This window comes from Lathyrus oleraceus, chromosome 4 (genome assembly GCF_024323335.1).
Source record: "Lathyrus oleraceus cultivar Zhongwan6 chromosome 4, CAAS_Psat_ZW6_1.0, whole genome shotgun sequence".
Classification (NCBI taxonomy): domain Eukaryota; kingdom Viridiplantae; phylum Streptophyta; class Magnoliopsida; order Fabales; family Fabaceae; genus Lathyrus; species Lathyrus oleraceus.
Genome location: NC_066582.1, coordinates 267,523,575 through 267,545,197, shown reverse-complemented (window position 1 = coordinate 267,545,197; position 21,623 = coordinate 267,523,575). Strand labels below are relative to the sequence as shown.

At 37.5% G+C, this 21,623-nt stretch overlaps 1 non-coding gene across 1 annotated transcript; it reads left to right on the top strand.

The window, feature by feature from the left end:
- The first annotated feature begins 13,521 nt into the window (after positions 1-13,521).
- LOC127077881 (small nucleolar RNA R71) lies at positions 13,522-13,628 on the top strand. The gene has a single exon (XR_007787647.1). It is a non-coding gene; the product is annotated as a small nucleolar RNA R71 (small nucleolar RNA).
- The last annotated feature ends 7,995 nt before the right edge of the window (positions 13,629-21,623 follow it).

Here is a 21,623-nt window from a genome sequence, read left to right as displayed (position 1 = left end):
TGTGTGTTATTTATAACAACGTTTGGTTTAAATAACCGTGATTAAATACTTTGTTATTTTACCTGTATAGTACAAACTAGTATATTATACAAACCAATCTATTACAAAGCTATATATATATATATATATATATATATATATATATATATATATATATATATATATATATATATATATATATATATATATATATACAAAATATCAAATTAACCATTACAATGTATCACCCCCTCCTTTTCAACTTACACATTAAAAATAAACGTTTAACGTTTACGGACGTGGTCTAAGTCTTAGGAAAAGAAAGGTGTCATGTCGTTAAACGTCTACATAAACAAGTGAAAAAAATTGAATATCACGTGATTTGAATTATACTAGCAAATTAATAAGTTATTGAAAAAATTTCATGACATTATATATATGATCCCATAAATTAACAATACCGGCAGAGATGATGTTAAACATGTGTTTCATTACATAGTACTCACACTCGTATCCCTCTTCTTGTCTCTTCGTCTATAAATTTACACATTTCATGTGTGTGTGTGTGTGTATGTACGTGTGTGTGTGAGAGAGAGAGGGGGGGGGGGGGGGGGGACAGAGTGTGTGTGTGTGTGTGAATGTCACAATTAATCCATTTACATTTGGCTCACAAAATGCGAGCTTTCTTCTAGAATTGTTCCATCTATAATGTCTCTCGACAACCATGTATAATGAAAATGATTTAAAAATATTATACACTAAGATGATTAGAAATTCAAATATAAAATTTCACAAAAAATCTCGTAAACATAAAATTATACCTAGTAATAATTTGTTTCATCATATGATCAACTTCTTTGTCTAACAAACACAATGTAGTTACCATATTCGTCTGAAGAGATTTGATAATCAATTGATAATGTTCCTTGAATGAACATTACAAGCATATATAACTAGTATTTGGTAAAACATGAAAGCTAAATATAATAGAGACACCATAATTTTAAAATTAGGAATGGTGCTAAGTAGCATTTTTCCCATCTGATATTCGTGATGTTAAGTATTCTTCAATGTTTTTAACGGAATTATTTGTAAATTATAATCTAACAGGATCCAACAATCCATAAGTATCTGATTTATGTAATTCTATACATACACAGTGAATGTACCTAAAAGGCTAAACAATGTACAAAAAACACGTGAGGATTTAATTCTATACAAAACAATGAATGTACCATATAATGAGATATACTTACGTGCACCAAACTTATAGTAACCCTATGTCCAGCCATCGGTTTCCACCAATCATATCCTTTATATCTTTAGGAATCACATAGACTTCCTTTAACCCCTTAATTTAGTATCATGTTATAGTGGAAGTTTAATTATCGCTTCTTAGTTGCACACAACGTAGGCCATCATTTTGGAATATGATTCTTCAGAAGGAGCCAATAACCCGTATTGGATCTCTCTATCGGTGAGGGAGATTGAACAACCTCCTTTTGTGCTTGCACCATGTACAAGATTTCTACCAGGAAATTGATCATCGACATCATCTTCTTCATTTGTACACTGTGGCACGGTTCCACTGATTCTCTACATCATAAAATACACAAAGTAACATGAAACAGAATTAACATAATATACACAACAAATAAGCATATAACTCTTCAGATAACACAATTCTCACTCTCGCATACCGCATATAACTTTTTTAATTCTTCAAATTCTTTCCTTCGAGTTTCTCACTCCGCTTGTAACTTCTCATCAAATTCTTGCTTTTGAGTATCTATCTTTCTCTGAAGCTCTTCCAACATTTCATTTTGCACCTGGCCGGTTCTTTTTTTAGACGTACGAAAAAACACTCGCAGGTCGATGCCATCTCCAACCACACGAAAATGCCCACCATGTTCCTTTGTTCTTATTGCTTCTACTAATATATCATGTTGTGGTTCTAGAAGAAAGGTACCTTCACGGGATGAGTTAACCAATGAGTCCTACACAATATGATAAGATATACATTGTTAATTACCAAATCGACTCATTGAGGCATCTGAAGTATAAAGTACATACATATGCATAATAAGTACTACTTACAATTCTCTCAGCTACCAATATGGAGGAATCTGAAGTGTAGTCTCCATTTCGTCTCAGTCGAGCCCTCTTCCACTTCTCATGTCGTGATGGTGGAGATGGTTCCCGATCACGACTCACGGAGTCCCCCTCTCTTAGTTGTTGTCTTTTTTCAGTAATCATGGTTTTCTCAAGTTTTCTATATCCCCCACGAAACAATCTATGAGGGTATTTATTTTGGACTTGTTCAGCTTTCCCGCTTGACTTTTAACTTGTTATAAACATAGGAAAATACCATTGATACTAACCATGAACTTCTCACTACTACGAGACTTCACAAACATTTTCCAAACCTTCTTGCTAAGATACATATATTTCACCCACGACCGTTCAATATTAGGCTTTGGCTTCGTGATGCGTTGGAAAACTTGATGTTCGCAAGTGTACGAACGCGTCAGAGTAATATAAAAGATTATCGAACCATAGAGACCAAGTGTCAATCTATCGTTATCTGTTGTTATGGTGTTTATCAAAGGCTGTCAAAATAAGTGTTTTTTGTGGTGTGCAATAAAAAGTAAAGTATTGAAATAGAATATAATTAATAAAGACAGGGTCGAATATAATTCACGTAATCAATTGATAATCCAAGTACTTTCTAATAAAACCACTAATGGGCAATGTTTCCTACTTTGAAAAGAACTAATTTAACAGGAACTGTCGCTTTCGCGTATTCAGAACCGAGTTGTACTCCCTAATCAAACCCTCTTATTGTCACTTATAAAAAGGCGCGCATTGCGTTAGAGTAGTAAACCTATTTTTAAGAAATATAGTATCTTAACTAAGTTGAAAAGTATTATAACCTGGATTTCTTAACCAAAAGAGGTTCTTACGAACCAGACTCTAAACTTATAAACGCGTCCGAAAATAGTTTTAAAATCTCTTTTCTTCTTGATGTTAAAAACTCCTAATGAACTAAACAAAGCGCTTTCGTTGTTTTTGAAATAGTTAAAAACAATTAAGTTTAAAAAGACGTTGGACGGCTTTCGATCTTACCCAACGGAATTGAAGTGTGGGAAAACTTAATTTGAAAGTTAAAATAGCCCTTAAGCGTTTCTACGAACAATTGTACGGATTGTCGGTTCAATTATGATCCTTACATTCTAACCTTAAAGTGAGTGCGAGAAATAAATAAAGTAAAAGCGAGTGCGAGAAATAAATAAAGTAAAAGCGAGTGCGAGAAATAAACAAAGTAAAAGCGAGTGAGGAAAATAAATAAAGTAAAAGCGAGTGTGGGAAATAAACAAAGTAAAGGCGAGTAATAAAAACCTGCTCCAATCGGAGGGCTGAGTAAATTGCAATGCGGAAAAGAAAATGGCGGCAGGATTAACTTCCTTCCGAAGTGCTCCAAACTCGAGTACAGACTCTATCACAAACTCAATTACACAATTGTGGTAACACTCCAATGCGAAGCGATTACCACTTTATAAAACCGAATATATGCCTAAGTGAAACAAAGTTGCTTCTGGTTTCGCCTTGTTCCAACGTTCGGATCTTCGTCTGCTCTAAGTTTGGGTGATTGTAAAACTGAATTCGCGTTTCTATTTATAAGCAAATAAAAAAGGTGAAATTGACTTGGATGCCCTTCAACTTGAAAATAGAGGAAACCGTTTTCCTCTTGTGGCGCCCGCCACAAGGCCATGGCGTCCGCCACAAGCACAAAGTGGGGCGCCTTAGTGGAAGTGGTGGGAAAACGTGGGAGTTGATGGAAGTTTGAATTGGACACGTCATAGCTTGGACTGTGGCGCCCGCCATTGGGTAGGCCATAAGAGCAAAATGCTGATTTTTAGGGTTTTTGGCTCTTTTCCGCTCCTTTTCTCGATCGGGGCTCCTATTAAGGTAAAAACCTGAAAACAAAGGAAAACATAGTAATAACACAACAAAATGACAATAAAACGACTAGAATGCATGTGAAATCGGAGTCAAAAATACATAAATTTTAGTGTGATCAAATTCTCCCACACTTAAACCTTTGCTTGTCCTCAAGCAAAACATTGAAAAGCTCATAAAAGAAAAATTGTGTAAACAAGTGCTTCAGGTAAAAATTCTAAGTTCAAGTCGGGATGCAGTGATAGGTACTAACTGAGTGAACTAAGGGTATCATGATGACACTAATCCGCAAATACGGACATAAACTTCATTCCTATATTAACCAACCCATATTATCCCACAATACCTAGGCCTGCCTCTTCATCTCTTTTTGTGTCCTTTTCATTCAGGCGCAATCACATTAAGTCCGTTATCCGTACATGCTTCATAGTAGAGTGGCCTGTTAGTGATTATGATCAGAGCTTGGGATTTCTGGCACATAAATATGTGTAAAACCCTTTTATTGGATCCAACTGTAGTTGTGGGGGATCGGATCGTAATCCGCCCTACCGAGTTCAGTGTCAGATACCTCTGAACCAACTAGCAGCGAGTACTGCTTTTCTTTTTCGTTTTGTAGCAATTTTGTTTTACAATTCTTTGGTTTAAATGACTTTGTGAGGGTCACCTATACCGGAGTTGCCTTCTTGCTTTCTTTTATTTTTTTGTTTTTCTGGATCATTCACTTATTTGCATCGGTCCCCTACGTAGAGGATGTGTAGGCCGGAGCTGACTGCTGAGATAAACTACTAAGGACTTATACGGAAATGATGATTAAGGCCATGGTGTATGGGGTTTCGGGAATGATTCCTATATTTACGAAGCTTATGGTGCTAAAACAGATACTGATGTTTCGTAAAGTTCTCCCAAGTCACCGCATCCTTACTCAAAACATCTCCTTAAAACCTGAAAACTTTCGAAATAACACTATTTTCTTTTGCAAAAAATTTTCGTGAGGCTAAAGGTATGGGGAGGTAGGATTGTACTAAAGATCTACTGTATTTGGTGACTCGTCAGACTCATGCATTATACTAGGAAGCAAAATAAACAACTAAAAGGGAAATTAAACAACTAAAAGGAAATAAACAGTCTAAAAAAAAACAAACAGCAAATAAACTGAAAATAAAAGGAAAACGATAAATGCTCCTCCCACACTTAAATCGAACATTGTCCCCAATGTTTCAAAATAAGATAAGGGAAGAGTTACCTGACAACCTATTGTTGACCACTAGTGCCCTCGCCATCCTGAGGTGGACGACGGGATCGGGTACGACGACGGTCTCTCTGGTCCATCCTTGCCTGCAGGGCATCCTGAGCGGTCCGCACCTCTCGAAGGTTACCAATAATGGAAGCTTGGGTGGCTTCAATTAGTGCCATGTGTCTCTGGTTGTATTGTTGTTGACAGGCTTGTGTATTTGTTATTGCAAGCATAGACTGTAGAACGGTCTCGTAGGACCTGTCTGTCCTCCGCTGCGACTCTTGCATAAAGCTCATGTTGTCCGCCATTTGTTGCTGGATGGTAGAGAGTAAGTCATCTCGCCTCTGCTCTCTAGCCATGTGGTCTCGCCACATCTCCTCTGTAATATAGAAGCCAGGAGTGGTACCTGCAGAAGAAGAAGATGGTGCGGTGTGTGGTGGTGAAGGATGATGGGGGGGGCATATGTGGTACGGGAGATCTCTCTCTCCGATCATATTCATCATCAGTGTCTGGTCCCGCCTCATCAGGAATGTTAGGAGGAAGAGGACCCAAAACAGGTGGAGCATCTAAATCGTAGGTCCAATTCCTCTCATTACGTATATCTATACGTCTAGTGCAAGGTAGAATAACAGATAGGATGGCCACACCATGAATCATAAGTGTATAACCTCCTTCTCTCCTTGAACGACACAATTTCATGTCTCTCAGAAATTTTAAATTAATTGTGCGAGGAGGTAAGGGGTTTAGGGTAGCCAACTCATTGTTCAGGTTAAGTGCCCGAGCAATAGACGTAATTAATCCACCAAAAGAAATCGGTCCCGCCTTATTCAGAGTTAAAATCATATGGGCGAGCATAAATGGAACCGAATTAATTTTCCTATTTGTGAGGCTTCCTTGCAAAAATAAAAGCTCTCTAGCGTTAACCTTATTTGGATTCTCCCGGCCAAAAATAGTGCATGCCAACAGATATCTAAAAACTCTGATGGTCGGGTTATGGATGGTTGAGGCAAGAACTCCTTCAAAAGAGTTAATGGAAGCGTTTGATAGACGCTCCTAGAAGGAAAATACCTCAACAGCCCATTCGGAATCCAAAGGGGCCTCACAAATAGCACCCTCCCCATGAGGGATCCCTAACAGACTGGCTAGTTCATCGGTACTGAATTGGTATTCAACAGCAAACATTCTAAATTGAACAGTACCGACTGTGCTAGCAGTGTTAGGGTTGACAATATAAATTAAGGAACTTAAAAACTCGATTGTCAACCGCTCATAGGTGGGTTCTTTGATGGTAAAGAAATTATGCAAACCTAAGATGTCTAATAAATGAAAAACGATATGGTAGATACCTAAAGTATAGAGACAATCTTCATCAACATACCTTGTCGGGAGGATTTCCCGATTTTGCAACCGTTCAATGATTTTTCTTTGTCTCTCCCCTGGTTTCCCTCCTCGAAGAACGAATCCGTTGAAATCCAATTGAATGCTCATGAAATATGGATGAAGAAGATGAAGTGGTTGGTGAAAAGGTTGGATTTTTACAAAATCCGGCGGATGAAATCGAAAATGGAAAGTGGATTTGTGATTTGTGTGGTATGATGGTTAGGAAAGTATGAGCTTTTTGTGGGTTCAAGGGCTTTTTTTCAAGGTGAAAAAATGGGTTTTGGAGGTTGTGAGTTGCAAAAATGGTGAAAAAGAGAGGTCTGCCCCGACCATTTACAGATGCTGTGGCGGGCGCCACAGGTCCTATGGCGGGCGCCACAAGGTCCGACTGGGCCAGATTTTGGTCCTTTGGTTTGGGCTTCGCTTGTCTTTTGGCTTTGGGAGGTTCTGGATAGAATTTGTCTTGTGATTCTCCTAGTTTCTTTGACTTGCATAATTGTAAAAGTAAAAACGGAAAATAAAAAGTAAAACTAAAACAAAAACAAGAACGAAAATTAAATGTAAATATAAATAAACAAGTGAAAAAAATTAAAATGCAAAATAAGATAAATATAAAACATATATAGATAAAAATAGAAATACCAATGTACGACAGTAGTTTATATAATATTCAAATGCGATAATGTAAAATGAGAAATGCAAATACGATAAATATATATAAAGAGAAATAAATTGAAATGGTGAGATCAGGTATTAGGGTGGTCGTCTGCCTGAGTGGATTCACGGAGCACGGATATCTCCTGCCTGAGCTCGGCGATCTCCTGATATAGACAATCGGCTTCAGTAGCATGGGTGAGATCAAACACTCTAATCTGTAAAGTTAGGTCCGCCACTTCCTGTCTAAGCGCTGCAATCTCTCTACGACACTCAGCAATCTGGGTGCGTATGTTGGGTGTCTGCAATGAATGATTATTAGAGAGAACAGTGATTCTAGGAGATGGTGGTGCAGGTGTGTATTCAGCAACTGGGGGCGATCTCGTCTCCTCAACGGTCTCTCCCTGGCCCTCTAGAGCATAACTCCAATTCGCTGGATCATGCACACTGGTCATCATAGGGTCTGGCAGTGTAAAGTAATGGATGGCCTTGCTGTCGACTAGTAGTCGGAACTGACATGGATGGAAAGAGGCTCTCCTCATCAAACCTTTGGTCAAACAGAAGTCGATGTCCATGGTAGTATATCCACAGTAGATCCGAAGATGCAACAGCTTGCGAGACAGACCCAAAGCGACAGCAATCTGTGTGACGATTCCACCAACATGGATGACTCCTTCGGTGGATCTAGAGATACCGCTGAGATTATTCAATAAAAAGTTCCCACATGCTACTGGGCGAGACTGGGATGCGCAAAATAGTAGGAAGATCTCCTCTTCACTTAGTAGAGTCTCTGTATCCTGTCTTCCCAAGAAGGAATGTGCTAATATCATCTAAAAATATCTGAAGGTCGGGTTATGTATGACATAAGATAACTGTGTAGATGGATCCTGGCTTCCGCCACCTGATATATCACTCCAAAACTTCTCCACTTCCTTACCCAGGAAATATCCCAAAGGTGTCTCCGGGATAGCATCAGGAGTAGTCTGGAAACCTAATAAGTCGCCGAACTCTTTCTGGCGGAAGGAGTACTCAACTCCAAAGAGCCTGAAAGCAGCATACCCATCTGGTCCAGAATAGGGGGCGTAGTCGAATGAACTCAGGAACTCCAAAGTCAGGTTCCTATATGTGTTACTCAAGTCATCAGCAAATGCGTCCCAGTGGAGCTGGTGGCTAAGGAATCGGATACTAGGCTCGATACCCAGTGCCTCCATACAATGCTGATCAGGGTAACGTGTGGGTGCCATAGGGCGCTGGTATAAAGCAATGTAGCACTCCCTCTGAGCATTGTCTCTATAGGCAACATGCATGTCATCAAAACCCTGCATCCTGTAAAAGTTAGGAAAGTGATCCTGAAAATACAAACCATTCAAACTTTAGTCTCAATGCAAAATAAGATAAAATAAAATAAAAATAAAAATAAATGTAAATAAATGCAAAAAAAGTAAAATGAAAAGAAAAACCATGGGTTGCCTCCCACGCAGCGCTTGTTTAACGCCATTAGCTTGACGATAAGAATTTATACACCTGTAGTAGTATGAATCGGTGGATCAATCAGGGCGTGGCTCGAGTAGTATGCTGGAATGTCTCCTCCTTCGTAGAGCTTCAGTCTTTGTCCATTTACAAGGAATGGACTACAGGTATCGTTCTTGATTTCTACGGCTCCGGATCTCAGAATCTTGGATACTTCGAAAGGACCAGTCCATCTTGAACGTAGCTTTCCAGGGAAAAGTCGTAACCTAGTGTTGAAAAGGAGAACAGAATCGCCTATATTGAAGTTTTTCTTTACTATTCTTTTGTCATGATAGGCCTTTGTCCTCTCTTTATATATTTTTGCATTTTCGTAGGCAGATCGCCTAAGTTCTTCTAATTTATGAATGTCCAGGATACGCTTTTCTCCAGCAGCTAAGTAGCCTAAATTCAAAGTTTTAATAGCCCAATAGGCCTTATGCTCTAACTCGAATGGTAAGTGACATGATTTTCCATAAACTAGTTGGTAAGGAGTAGTTCCTATAGGGGTTTTGAAAGCGGTTCTATAGGCCCATAATGCTTCTTGAAGCTTCTGAGACCAGTCTCTCCTAGAAATAGAAACGGTTTTCTCTAGGATTTGTTTTATCTCCCTATTAGATACTTCTACTTGGCCACTAGTTTGTGGGTGGTATGGTGTTGCTACTCTATGCCTAACTCCATATTTTCTTAAAAGTTTGTCAAATATTCTCGATATAAAGTGTGATCCTCCATCGTTTATGACTAAACGTGGTGTTCCAAATCTAGGGAATATATAGTTTTTAAATAATTTGATTACTACCCTAGTGTCGTTTGTGGGTGCAGCTATAGCATCAATCCACTTAGACACATAGTTTACGGCTACTAAGATATATCTATTTCCTAAGGATGGTGGAAAAGGTCCCATGAAATCTATACCCCATACGTCAAAGAGTTCTACTTCCTGAATGTTTCTTAAGGGCATTTCATCACGTCTTGAAATGTTTCCAGTGCGTTGGCATCTGTCGCATTTGACAATGTAAGCATAGACATCACGCCACATGGTAGGCCAGAATAGGCCAGCTTGAAGAATCTTGGCGTATGTCTTAGATGTGCTCGCATGTCCACCATAAGATGCAGAATGACAATGCTCGATAATACTATTTACCTCTTCTTCTGGGACGCAACGGCGAAAGATGCCATCTTTACCCCTTTTGAAAAGGAGCGGTTCGTCCCAATAGAAGTTTCTCACATCGTGGAAGAATTTCTTCTTGCAGTGGTAGTCAAGATCAGGGGGTACTATATCAGCAGCTAGGTAATTAACGAAATCTGCATACCAGGGTACGTTATTCATTGCTAAGGAATTTTGGGAATGCTCATAAGGATCTAGGTTATTGTCTTCAATGGTTTCTACTTTAGCTATCAGTCTATCATAGGCAAAATCATCATTTATGGGTATTAGTTCAGGTTTTAGATGTTCTAGCCTAGAAAGGTGATCGGCCACTACATTTTCGGTGCCTTTTTTATCTCTTATGTCTAAATCAAACTCTTGTAGTAATAGAATCCATCGGAGTAACCTGGGCTTGGCATCTTTTTTACTTAATAGGTAACGAATGGCAGCATGATCGGTGTAAACAATAATTTTTGCTCCTACTAGATAAGATCTAAATTTGTCTATAGCGAAAACTACAGCGAGTAATTCTTTTTCGGTTGTTGCATAATTAAGTTGGGCAGCATCTAGGGTTCTACTAGCATAATAAATGGCATGTAACTTTTTATCTTTTCTTTGTCCTAGAACGGTCCCAACTGCATAATCACTAGCATCGCACATTATCTCAAAAGGTTCCGACCAATCGGGCGGTTTCATAATGGGTGCTGAGATTAATGCTTGTTTTAAAAGATTAAATGTGTCATTACATTTTTCGTCGAAAATGAATTCAGCATCTTTCATTAAAAGTTTGGTTAATGGTTTAGTTATTTTGGAGAAGTCCTTAATAAAACGCCGGTAGAATCCAGCGTGTCCAAGAAAACTTCGGACTTCTCTGATTGTTTTTGGTGGTTTTAGGTTTTCTATAACTTCTATTTTAGCTTTATCTACCTCTATACCTTTTTCTGAAACTATATGTCCTAAAACTATTCCTTCGGTCACCATGAAATGACATTTTTCCCAATTTAGCACGAGGTTCACCTCCACGCATCTCTCCAGGATTTTCTCAAGGTTAACAAGGCAATTGTGGAAATTGAATCCGCAAACCGAGAAATCATCCATAAACACTTCCATGATACCGTCTAGGTAATCTGCTAATATTTACATCATGCAGTGTTGGAAAGTAGCTGGGACGTTACAGAGGCCGAACGGCATTCGTCTGTAGGCAAAAGTTCCATAAGGGCATGTAAAGGTAGTTTTTTCTTGATCTTCTGGGTGAATAGGTATTTGGAAGAATCCAAAGTATCCATCTAAATAACAGAAGTAAGAGTGTCTGGCTAGACGCTCCAACATCTGGTCAATAAATGGTAAAGGGAAATGGTCCTTCCTAGTTGCTTTATTTAATTTTCTATAATCTATACACATCCGCCATCCTCCTTCTAAACGTTTTGCTACATGTTCGCCTTTATCGTTTTGCACGAATGTGATGCCTCCCTTTTTAGGTACTACATGCACAGGGCTCACCCACTTACTATCCGAGATCTGATAGATTATACCTGTCTCAAGTAACTTAAGAACTTCCTTCTTAACAACATCACTCATTATGGGGTTTATTCTTCTCTGATGCTCCCTAGAGGGTTTTGAATCTTCTTCGAGCGAAATCCGATGCATGCATACAGATGGGCTTATACCTTTCAGGTCAGAGATATTATATCCTAAGGCTGAGGGATATCTTCGTAAAACGTCTAAAAGTTGGTTCGTCTCCTCTTGGCTCAAGGTAGCACTAACTATAACTGGACGGTTCATGTTTTCATCGAGGAACTCATATCTCAGGATTTTAGGCAGTTCCTTAAGTTCTAAGGTTGGTTTCTTAGGGCATGGCATAGGATCTGGGGTAAGGGATAAACATTCGTAAAGGTTATCATCGATGTAAGGTTCTTTAAAGTCATCATCTTCCTTTATGGGGGTCGATGGTAACTTAATAATTTCTTTTTGTTCTAATTCTCTAATACATTCATCAATGATATCTAAGGCATAACACGAGTCTCCCATCACAGGTGCCATAAGAAATTTCGAAAGTATAAATTCTATTTTCTCGTCACCTACCTCAAATGTCAACTTTCCTTTCTTGACATCTATTATGGCTCCTGCAGTCGATAAGAATGGTCTAGCTAGAAGGATTGGTATATCATTGTCCTCTTTGATGTCCATGACGACAAAATCAGTAGGGATAAATAACTGACCTATCCTAACAGAAACATCTTCCAAAATGCCTATCGGATATTTGACAGATCTATCGGCTAACTGAAGTGACATCTTAGTGGGTTGTAATTCTCCTAAATTTAATCTCTCACAAACTGCTAGAGGCATTAAGCTCACACTAGCTCCTAAGTCTAGAAAAGCTTTTTCGATGACATGATTACCCAAAAGGCAAGGAATGGAGAAATTTCTAGGATCTTTATCTTTCTTTGCTAATTTGTCCTCAGAAATTGCATTACATTCCAAAGGCTTCGGATCGTCAAGTCTACGTTTGTTGGTAAGGATGTCTTTCAGAAACTTTGCATAAGAAGGTATTTGGGTGATGGCTTCTGTGAAAGGGATTTCTACATGAAGTTTTTCTATAACTTTAATAAATTTTTGATACTGCTTATTGATCTGGGTTTGTTTGAGTCTTTGGGGATATGGTATAGGTGGTTTATATGGCAGGGGCGGTACGTAAATTTTATCTTTAGGTTCTTCTCCTTTCTCTCGACCTTCCTGGTTTTCAGATTCCTCTGGTTCCTTTACTTCGTCTGGGGGTTTGGTACATTCCTTAGAAGTTTCGGGTTCACTTAATCTTGGGTTTGGTGGCTCATCATAAGCGTTCCCACTTCTTAGGGTAATGGCATTGGCTTGTCCTCTCGGATTTTGTTGAGGTTGTCCAGGGAATTGTCCTCCAGGTGTAGTCTGAGGGGCTTGGTTTAAAACTACCTGAGAGATCTGTGTTTCAAGCATCTTGGTATGAGTAACTATTTGGTCAACCTTGGTTCCTAACTGAGTAATCAATTCGTTAACATGAATGTTTTGATTCATGAACTCCTTGTTTTGTTGGGTTTGAGCGGTGATAAAATTTTCCATAATTTTCTCAAGGCTCGGTTTTGGTGGTATAGGTTGCATAGGTTGATTTGATCTAGGGGCTTGATAACTAGGTCTCGGAGGTGCATTATTTTGAATAGGGTTATTGTTTTCATAGGAGAAGTTAGAGTGATTCCTCCATCCAGGGTTATAGGTATTCGAATATGGGTTCCCTTGGGTGTAGTTTACTTGCTCAGAGTGGGTTTCGTTTAATAGACTGCATTCTGCGGTTTGGTGTCCTTGGGTTCCACATATCTCACAATCCGACGAAACTGCGGCTACAGTATTCGGGTTTATGCACATATGCTCGACCTTAAGGGCTAATGCGTCCATTTTAGCCTGCATCATGTCTATAGAGCTTAGTTCATGCACTCCTCCTTGGGCTTCCTTCTTCTCAACTGTCGCTCGTTCGACTCCCCATGATTGATGGTTTTGAGCCATGTCTTCGATGAGGGCACTAGCTTCAGGGTAAGGTTTGTTCATCAGAGCACCGCCTGCGGCAGCGTCGATGGTCATCTTTGTGTTATAATGAAGTCCATTATAGAAGGTTTGAATGATTAACCAGTTTTCTAAACCATGATGTGGGCATGCTCGTAACAACTCTTTATATCTCTCCCAAGCTTCGAACAACGATTCTCCTTGGTTTTGGGTAAATCTAGTTATATGGTTTCGAAGAACGGCGGTCTTACTCGGGGGAAAATATCTAGCAAGGAAAACTCTTCTAAGGTTATCCCAAGTCATAATGGAATTGGGTGGAAGGGAATCTAACCATGATAGAGCTTTATCTTTGAGGGAAAAAGGAAATAATATTAAACGTATTGCCTCAGGAGAAGCTCCATTGGTTTTAAAAGTATCTGCTAATTGAAGAAATATTTTTAAATGTTGGTTTGGGTTCTCAATAGCGAGACCCGCGAATTGTCTCTGTTGCACTAATTGTAACAGGGACGGTTTAAGTTCAAAATTATTGGCTGGTATTATTGGGTTTACTATACTAGAACAAGGTTCTTCGTTAGATGGTTGAGCGAAGTCCTTAAGAGGTCTTTGGATTTGATCTTCGGCCATAGCTCTCTTAATTCTATGAAAGAATAAACGTGCACGAGCGTAACGTTCAGGTTCCGCCAGAGGGTTTACTAAACTTAAACTTCCGGTGCTGCGAGTTCTTCGCATCGACCAGCGGGAAATAACCTAAGTCTAAACGATATAACAACAGGAAAATGAAATTTGACGAAATTGGTCCTCGACAACGGCGCCAAAAACTTGATGCGTTGGAAAACTTGATGTTCGCAAGTGTACGAACGCGTCAGAGTAATATAAAAGATTATCGAACCACAGAGACCAAGTGTCAATCTATCGTTATCTGTTGTTATGGTGTTTATCAAAGGCAGTCAAAATAAGTGTTTTTTGTGGTGTGCAATAAAAAGTAAAGTATTGAAATAGAATATAATTAATAAAGACAGGGTCGAATGTAATTCACGTAATCAATTGATAATCCAAGTACTTGCTAATAGAACCACTTATGGGCAATGTTTCCTACTTTGAAAAGAACTAATTTAACAGGAACTGTCGCTTTCGCGTATTCAGAACCGAGTTGTACTCCCTAATCAAACCCTCTTATTGTCACTTATAAAAAGGCGCGCATTGCGTTAGAGTAGTAAACCTATTTTTAAGAAATATAGTATCTTAACTAAGTTGAAAAGTATTATAACCTGGATTTCTTAACCAAAAGAGGTTCTTACGAACCAGACTCTAAACTTATAAACGCGTCCGAAAATAGTTTTAAAATCTCTTTTCTTCTTGATGTTAAAAACTCCTAATGAACTAAACAAAGCGCTTTCGCTGTTTTTGAAATAGTTAAAAACAATTAAGTTTAAAAAGACGTTGGACGGCTTTCGATCTTACCCAACGGAATTGAAGTGCGGGAAAACTTAATTTGAAAGTTAAAATAGCCCTTAAGCGTTTCTACGAACAATTGTACGGATTATCGATTCAATTATAATCCTTACATTCTAACCTTATAAATTTAGCTAGACATAGTAAAGTAAAAGTGCATTAAAATAAATAAAAGTAGTGCGAGTGCAGAAAGTAAATAATTTAAAGCGAGTGCGAGGAAATAAATAATTTAAAGCGAGTGCGAGAAATAAATAAAGTAAAAGCGAGTGCGAGAAATAAACAAAGTAAAAGCGAGTGCGGGAAATAAATAAAGTAAAAGCGAGTGCGGGAAATAAACAAAGTAAAGGCGAGTAATAAAAACCTGCTCCAATCGGAGGGCTGAGTAAATTGCAATGCGAAAAAGAAAATGGCGGCAGGATTAACTTCCTTCCAAAGTGCTCCAAACTCGAGTACAGACTCTATCACAGACTCAATTACACAATTGTGGTAACACTCCAATGCGAAGCGATTACCACTTTATAAAACTGAATATATGCCTAAGTGAAACAAAGTTGCTTCTGGTTTCGTCTTGTTCCAACGTTCGGATCTTCGTCTGCTCTAAGTTTGGGTGATTGTAAAACTGAATTTGCGTTTCTATTTATAAGCAAATAAAAAAGGTGGAATTGACTTGGATGCCCTTCAACTTGAAAATAGAGGAAACCGTTTTCCTCTTGTGGCGCCCGCCACAAGGCCATGGCGCCCGCCACAAGCACAAAGTGGGGCGCCTTAGTGGAAGTGGTGGGAAAACATGGGAGTTGATGGAAGTTTGAATTGGACACGTCATGGCTTGGACTGTGGCGCCCGCCATTGGGTAGGCCATAAGAGCAAAATGCTGATTTTTAGGGTTTTTGGCTCTTTTTCGCTCCTTTTCTCGATCGGGGCTCCTATTAAGGTAAAAACCTGAAAACAAAGGAAAACACAGTAATAACACAACAAAATGACAATAAAACGACTAGAATGCATGTGAAATCGGAGTCAAAAATACGTAAATTTTAGTGTGATCACTTTGTAATGTAGTCACTCATGAGTCATGACTTAAAACTCCTCCAAGTCGTACCAGCATAAGTTATCCATTTTTTCTTCAACTTTGAATCGTCACTAAATTGAAACGTCAACTACACATTTAAAATAATAATAAGTATGTATTAGTGTTCATATAACATAATATTGAATTGATAACAGTTGAAATTACTACCTGAACGTTTGTCCATATGCTATTTTTCACCTCATCTGTTACATCCTTTCAATCATCTAACAAAATGTTGACTTTGTTACTTCCAATGAACGTAACATAACTCTTAAACATTAAAGAATTAGGACCATCCAAAACAATATGAAAAACACTAAACTCGATCGAAAGTTTAACACCTGAATTACAGACTTTTGTTAGTGTAGCCATCATTGTGGCACCTCTTTGCTTTTTTTTTGTTCTCCTATTACAGATTGTGAATCATTAGTAATGGTTTCATTTGTATGCGTAGCTTCGTCGCTACTAGATGAAGAAGAGACCATCTAACAAGACATAAGCATCAACAACAATAAGCAAGCATCAACAACAATAATAAGCATCAACAACAATAAATACATAAGCATTAACAACAATAAGAATCAGCAACAATAACAACAACAACAATATTAAGCATTATCAACAACATTAAACATCAACAACTACAACAAGCATCATCTTTAATAACAAACAACAACAACAACAGCAGCAAGCATCAACAACAACATTAAGCATCAACAACAATATTAAGCATCATCAATAACATTAAGCATCAAAAATAATAAATAAGTATCAACAACAACAAGAATCAACAACAGACAACAACAAGCATCATCTACAACAAGTATAAACAAAAACAATAAGAATCAACAACAAATAAATATCAATGGAAAATGTAGGTACTATAGATGCATGGGACGAGAAAGTTTTTGTACTAGAAACGTGATGAACAAAAAAATGTTGTCATAATCTTAAAGTTTACATACCGGAAAATGTTATCAAGAACGAAGAAAGTTGAAAATGGTGTCGGCTGGCTCCCTCCTCGTCGATACGAAAGCATATGAAAATGTTGACAATGTTGTTGTTTGAAGATGGTGTTGAACGTTTCTTTAAAGTTGAAGCTGGTTTTGTATCGTTGGGGTTGAAATGGTATGGTTAAAATCTCACTGTTTCGTCAGGTTTTTTTTATGTAAATGAAAATATGCAACTGAAGAGACAAGTTAGTTGGCTAGCTTTGTGTAATGTAATTAAAAGATATCACCACAGTTATTTCAGAAAACCGTTTTGATATATGATGAAATTTTAAAAAAAAGATCCATGTCTTAAGCAAATATAAAATTTTTAAAAATACTAAAAAATATATCACAACAGATTTTTTAGAAAACCATGGTGAATAATATTGGCATTACTGGTATTTTAAAAAAAAGCGTCAGGTTTAAAGTATTTAAATTAGAAAAAAAATCCTTCACAACGTTTAGTTAAATTAAACCTAGTGATATAAGTTTCTTTAATTAAATAAAAGTGAAAGGCAGTGGTAAATTAATAAGAAATCACGAAATAGTGGATGTTGAGAGTCGAACTCATCAAACGTCAAACTATATCACCACGGTTGTTTAAGAAAACCATGGTAATAAATTAAAAATATTTAATTAAAAACTAAAAAACTATATAGGCGCATGAATTCAGAGATATCACCACGGTCCTTCGAAGGACTTTGGTAAAGGCTGAGTCATTGTATCTAATTTTTGTAGTAGTGATTCTTGAGGAAAAGCCTGTGGATGAGAGGAAGAAACTTTTTTTGTACAATTTTTCCTTCTTTTACTTGTCGTCTGCACTATCGCATATTCTTTTACTATATAATTACCTTAATCTTTTACATATGACCTCAAAAGGAAGGACTTTTCGGCTGGCTACGTCACTCCTATGCTAAATGTCGGTGCTCCCTTAGGTGTATCAGCGTCTTTGGAGATTCGTAATAAGAAAAACCATGACCGTCCTTCTAACAAGGACTGGGATAAAGTAGTCATCCAGGGAAGTCCTGTAAAGAAGAAAAAGTTGGTCCTGCATTGAGTATCCATTTAGGGGATGCTCTAGTTCCTGTGCCCTTTGTGATGGTTGGTCGTTTGTCTCAGACCGCATCGAAAATGAAGAACTGGTTTTAATTGACGACTATGAGAAGATTCACCATCTTTCCCCTTTTAGAAAATCCAAATTTCTAGAAGAATCATCTTATAGAGTTCTCCCTGATATTCCCCTTCTGAATTAGCTGGAAATCGTTCATATGGATCTTTTGTTCCCTTGTTTCTATTCTCGAGAGGTCGAGGATTCAAAGGCTCGCTATGACCTGGCCGAGGATAAAGTGGTTAGATTTGAGAGGGAATGTTTTGTATTGCATACTCTCTTGAACGAAGTTTCTTCTTTCCTGGATGAAATAAAACAATATGGATCCCATGTTGCCTTGGTTGGTCGCATAACAGAACTTTAGAAGTTGTTCGAAGAGAAGGACCAAGGTTTCCTACAGAGGGAACTTGAGTCATAGGTTTTGTTTCCCATGATCCAGAGTCTCATATCAGAACTTGAGGATAAGAAAATTGTAACACCGTAATCCCCAAAACTTAAAAATAAAGCATTAAACGGAAATTCAAGGTGTCACCACAGATAATCCTTTGAAAATCAATTGAAACTATGCAGCAAAAAGAAATTTTCTACCCAACTTCTTAAATAAGTTATCAACTCCAAAATAACAAAAAAAACATCAAATTTGAAACATAACAAATCTCGTCCCCGATGTTACACGATCAGAGCATTAAATCACTAATGTATTATAAAGGTAATGAAACAAAGGTGAAGAATAGCTCCAACAAGCCACCTTCTAAGACACATCAATAAGGAATCACTCATGAGTATCTACAAGATGTCATTGGTGGAAAACATGATGCAAAGGGGATGAGAAATAACAATCAATATAAACAATGTAAATAATGCTAAGGTAGAGAATATAGAACAAGCAAACTTTCATTACACAATCAACAACAACATCATGAATAATCAACTACATGTGCAAATATGAATGCAATGTACTCCACAACTGACTCATTATCCATACGGTACCACTAGTGAACACTCAGGTTCATCTCGCTCCTGAATCCCCACCATAGGACCAGAGCACACAAAGATTGTTACCATCACCATAGGTAACGCTTCACCAATCCCAATCTGGAACCAGATACTCGCTCATGAATCCCCACGATAAGACCAGAGCACACTAAAAATCGTTACTATCACCTTAGGTAATGCTTTACCGATTCTCATATGGAATCATCTACTCGCTCCTGAATGCACACCACTGGACCAGAGCACCCTAAAACTAGACTGAATTATGTACACCATGATGCATGACTCTCAACCATGCATTATCACCAAAAGATTCACCATGCATATTTCACCGTTTATACACAACATCATTCATCATACGCAATAATTAATCAATGTTACGACATCAATAGACAGTAACCAATAGTAGAAACTCAAAAATGCATATTCATAAGCATTTAATCATGTTATTTCATCATACCATCAACACATCATCAGATAACCACAACTATTCGCTAACCGATCATACAAGTCATCACAAATATTTCCATAATAGGCATATTACTATAACTCAAACAAATCAACAAGTTATACCATGAGGTAACTCTACGTGTTAGCTTTCCAACACTTTGAACGACATCTCATTTGGGCTTACAGAATGAAATTTATGGCCAAAATCGACAAGTGGATCAAACAACCGAAACAGAGACTAATCGATTGACATAAGGGATCAATTGATTGTCCCAAACTCAATACTAGCGTTTTTTCACAATTTTGGAGAGGACTAATTGATTTTCACCATTATTCATGGATACAAGTCAAGCATTCAAACATTTATCCATGGTAGAGCTTCAAATATACATATTCATAATATTTCAAACATAGATGATGTCATACAAACACATACAAACACAAAAACAACCAACAATTTTCCATATTTTCATCATACAACAATTCATCAAAAGAAAACCTTGGAACCCTAATGAGACTAATGACCTGTCTTCTCTACCTTATTATGTAACACACACATATTGATAGCCCTTTATCCCCTTTACCTTAGATTTTTAGCAACAATGATGAATCTAACAACTTCTATGGATTCCTCTTCCCAATCCTAGTTATCCTTCCTAAAAACCATTTTTCTTTTTTGCCTCTTATTTTCATGTACTGTGAAATGGTTCTCTAAAACCTAGCTTCCTCCAAACTTTTACAATTTATAAGGTTTCTAACTATTTTCTCAAAATGACGGTTTTTATATAATTTTATTTGAATTCACACCAACATCAAATAAATACATAAAATAAATCCCAATAATTCAATTAAATAATTTATTTGAATTTGGGGTGCTAAAAATCTCCCCTATTTAGAAAGAAATTCGCCCTCGAAAATTATCTGAATGAAATAGAGTCGGATACGACTCTCTTATCTAGCTCTCCAGCTCCCAAGTTATGCTTCCACCACCTGGTTCTCCCTACGCTACCTTTACCAAGGAAATCTCCTTACCGTGTAACTGCTTCACTTCCCGATCCTCTATCCGCATGGGTGATGCCTCAACAGTCAAGTTCTCTCTCACATGTATATTGTCCACTTGGATCACATGAGACGGATCCAAAATGTATCTCCTCAACTAAGACACATGAAACACATCATGAAGTTTACACTCGACAGTGGCAAGGTACGCGAAAAATACCCGAGTACAGATACACTCGAATTCAATGAAATTGCCACCAGAGTTTATTTTTTAAAAGGAAAATATCAATAAAACCCTTAAAGAACAAAAATATGGTCATCCCAACCAAATTCAGGTTTTGGGATAAGTTATACGTGTGAAAGGTAATAACACCTCACGAAATATGTTGTTAACAATAATTATCTTTAACTAATATTTCGAATAATAATGTTAGCCTAAGGTGTTCAATTTATCCTAATTACTATAACATATTTACAGGAAAGAAAAAGAAAGAAAAAATGTTTTTTATTTGGGTGCTCGGCAAGATGTTAATCTTGCTCTTACATATCCTTTGTAGCAAAAACTTATGCGTTGGTTGATTTTCAAAGAAAATGTTTGATCGTCCAGAATCGGAAAAAGGTTTGTTGATTGAAAATTGAAAAAAAAAACTACTCGCTCTACGACGGAAAATAAAAGTTTGAGGGTTGTCGCTGTTTTTAGGAGGAATACGAGTATTAGAGTTTAACCAAGATATGTGTCTTGCATTCGCTTACTCGAGGATGAAAGGATGTGCGTCCAATTATTCTCTTTTAATCTGATTTTTATTTGTATAAAAAATAAGATTTGAAACGACCAAGTTATACAACTTGTGTCTCGCAAACTCAACGGCTAAAATATATGTTTATCTATTTATCGTTTTTTATTCTTGGCACTTAAATTATTAATTTATTAAAAGAGTGGATGAAACTTAGAACGACTAAATTATACTCATGGAGAAAAACGAGGGTTATAATGGACAAGAGGTGTGCCTTACATCTGAATCCTCAAGAGCAAAAGGATGTACATCGAGTTACTATATCTTTTATTTCGAGTTATGTATGGTTTATATAAAACGAGAATTGAAAAGACCAAATTGTAAAACTTGCGTCTTGCAAACTCAACGATTAAAATAGATGTACATCTATTTACCGATTTT